We start from the raw sequence: 3,599 nt of genomic DNA on the forward strand, positions 1-3,599 counted from the left end.
GGAAAATTTCTTGTTTATTAAAAATATCACATTTTGAGACTAGAAACAGTAAAGTGCATGAAAAGTTTAAAATATGAATTTCAGAAAACTCTTATAGCAACAAAAAAGTAGAATAAAGAAAAACTTAAAAATACAGACACAACCTTTTCCTGTTACTGTGCCATAATTAACATCAAGTAGCCAACCAATTTTCCCTCTCAGAAAATGAGAAAATGATACTACATTCACTGCTTCTTGAGTCACAGATTTTCAACTGGCTCCTCCTGAGCAAAAAAAAAAAAAAGAGGATTCCAACATATCTGAAGGCATCAACAGTTGGGAATAAACCAGTAGCTTTTTAATTCAACCCTAACAGACAATGGAAACAAAGATTAAAAGCATATGATGGCCATTTGGCAGCTAGAGTCAGGATAAATTGATCCAAGGTTTTCAATTACTGCCCCAAATCTGTTCTCTCTCCCTCAAATCCTTTCTATTGTTAACCTCAATCAAACCCAAAAGCCATTTAACCTACTTTAGGAAACACAAGAAATATTTGTATGACTTTCCCCTTCTGAAACTTTGATCAGGGCCTTTTTCCTCAGAAGTTTGTTTTATAATTATTTGATTGTAAAGGCAAAATGATGTATCTCTTTTTCCAGTATAACCAGACAGAAAACAAGGCTAAATAAGAATAATGAAAAAATACTGGACACCAATTTTGTGGGCATCCTAAACATACCAAATCCTATTTTCAAGATGTATGGCAGTATAAATTACCTGCTGTTGCCCTATAAATAAACTAGAGAGACAGGCTTAGAATACTCATAAACAGATTATAACTAATATTAGGGACAAAAAAAAAACACAGTGATTTATCAAAAAACCAAAACAAAACAACCAGTGTTTAGCCAACAAACAGTCACGTGCTGTAAAATGCTTGATTTTGAAAGCATATTGTGCAATCATCTTTTAATTTCTCAAATGTTCTTACTACAACTAGAGGTTATACCATAGTTTATGTACTGATCAAGCAAATTTAAGTGTTTTGTTAATGTGCAAATGACTTGGGGAGTCAAAAATTGGTTTGATATAAAGGAAAACAAATTCAAGAAAGTTTTCCCTGGAAGGCATGCCATCATCATTCAATTTAAAATCTTATATTTATAGTTTTAAAAACTGCCTTTTACAAAAAAAATCAACTGGCTCATTTGAAACCATTCAAAAGAATGTATTCATTTTTCTAAAACAAATACATTGATGTTTGGCCTCAAATAGGTGATTAATCAATTATGAATGCTGACTCCTAATATAATATGAAGAAAATTCAATTTAAAAACACATTAAATTAAAATTTTGGAAAGACAATAGTACTTTGGTTCCACCCCTAGTGCCAAATGATATCAGTATGCACAAAAATGTACAAAGTCTTACAGCAAACCCATAATGAAAGGAACCTGAAGAAGCAGCTTAAGGATAGCCATACTTCAATCCTACATACTTTGATTTACAATTGTACAGGTCTATAGCAATAGATCCCCATCTTTGCAGGGCAGTACTCCACTACCTTCCATTAGGCAAGTGAACACCATTGACAAGAGGCAGGAGTGGAGGGTGGAGTTCAAGTTGTGTTAACAGTGAGAAGTGGTCTGAAGGGATGTGAGGGTGTGGACACCCAGTGATGTTGTTCTCAACCAGCCATTGAGGATCTAAAGGCCCCAGGACACCAAGCACGTTCATATGAGTCTTGGAATAGAAAATGTAGTCAATCATGCCTTTGAAATCAAAGGTGTAATTGGTGTAAGGCATCAAGTTATTTTCATAGGCACTCTTAAGTTGGAGCCATGTGTAATTCTCCCTTCTGAGCTTCCATTTTTTCCATTGCAGCTGAAGTTCATAAGACACTCATTGTACCTTAGTTCCTTGAAATCTTTATGGTTGTCAGCTACTCCTCCATTGCTTAAATATTCCACAACACCTCAATCTGGCAATGAGTTAAGATCTGCACATAGCACCAGCGGGATGGAATTAGGATCTGAAGTTCGGCTGCCAGGCCTACTTGAGGCTTTCTCCAGAATGTTTTTAACCTCTGAGCAAACATCATGGTCTGGATAAGTTTCACATCAGAATACTCTGGGTCCCAATGCATGTGGGCATTTGCCACTATAAGCAGCTGTTTGTCTGCAGCATGAATAGGTGTCATACCTGCTCCAAATAGTTCTTTGTGGACCTCTAATACCACAGTGACAACAATGTTATCTTTTGTCATCACTCTGTTCAGCATAGCTTCGGATCCATCTGAATTAGCCATTGCCACTTGGTTAAATTCCACTGTATGCTTCTGCACCAATGTAAATTTTTCTGTTTTGAAGAATATTGCACAACCGTCCACATGCTTTCTCTCCTGCTCAGACATGATTTTGGCACGTGACTTTGGAGAAAAAATCCATCATATCCACGATCCTTCAATGCTGGCAGAAAGAGAGTGAAGTATTGCTCTGTTTCCACTTCCTGAAGACTAATGATATCTGCGTCACAGTTAACAATTTCTTCCATGATTCCCTTTTTCCTGTATTCCCAGTTTAATGCCCAGGATGGGCAATAGCCATATAGCTGCTGGGTAGCGTATTTATCACATAACACATTATAACACATAACTGTGAATGATGCTGATGGCAGAATTTGGTCTCGTTCTTTTAATGTAATCCATGGCCTCGGAGGAAGCTGCTCTGGATGAACTGCAAGATTGTCAAGCATGAAGTTCAGTAGCTTTCGTGTTCCATCTGGGTCCTGGTATAAATTAAGAATATCCTGTGATAAAGGATTGCCTTTCAAACCTAGAGTTTGTAGCTGGAAGAGCCGACCAAGTTCATAAGGCAAAACCCGTAACAGATTGTTATTTAAAAGCAATTCCCTGAGAGACACCATGTTTCCTAGTTCTGCCGGTAGGTAAACAGCTGAGTTTATTGAATGACAGATCCAGGTAAACCAGATTATGAAGCTTGGCAATATCAGGTGGAATGCGGCTAAGGAAATTGTCATTTAGGTGCAGTGCTGTCAAGTGTGTCAATGACCAAAGTGATGTACTTAAACTCCACACTCTACCCAAGATTTCTAATTTTGCCCAGTGAGATTTTTCCCATTGGCTACCTCCTCTGCTGACATGATGGTATAAATTCTGCGAGGATCTGGAGGATCATATTTTTCCTTTGGCATCCCTATTGGTCTGCATTCAGCGCGCCAGGGTGCGGGCAGTGGCGGGGGCGGTGGCGGCGGGGCTGAGGGCAGCAAAGACATGCAGGCAGCCCGCCAGGGGGAGAGGCACCTGCTGGAGGGGATGCGGGGCGGGCAGGCCGGCCGCCTGAGGAACCGGCAGGGGCGGCGGCGCGGAGGGCTGCTGAAGGGAGAAGGAAGGAGACTGATGGGGCCGGGGAGCGGGACTAAGGCCGCGCCGCCGGTCTTCGAGGACGGTGACCCTTGGCGCGCAGTAAAGGCGCTGCAGTCGCTGACATGAAGGCCCCAGCCAGAAGAAGCTGCGCCCCGGAAGCCGCAGCTATTGCTAGAAGAGCCTCACAGAGCCTGGCCTTGGCATTGGCCTCCTGGCGCTGGCGCTGCCGCCG

At 41.1% G+C, this 3,599-nt stretch overlaps 1 pseudogene across 1 annotated transcript; it reads right to left on the minus strand.

Annotated features, from left to right (window-relative positions):
- Nucleotides 1–275: 275 nt before the first annotated feature.
- On the minus strand, nucleotides 276–3,234 carry LOC306652613 (CCR4-NOT transcription complex subunit 6-like; annotated as a pseudogene). Its single transcript has one exon. The product of its transcript is annotated as a CCR4-NOT transcription complex subunit 6-like (transcript).
- Between the last annotated feature and the right edge of the window lie 365 nt (nucleotides 3,235–3,599).

Source organism: Sciurus vulgaris (assembly GCF_902686455.1).
Source record: "Sciurus vulgaris genome assembly, contig: HiC_scaffold_331_arrow_ctg1, whole genome shotgun sequence".
In the NCBI taxonomy this organism is placed as follows: domain Eukaryota; kingdom Metazoa; phylum Chordata; class Mammalia; order Rodentia; family Sciuridae; genus Sciurus; species Sciurus vulgaris.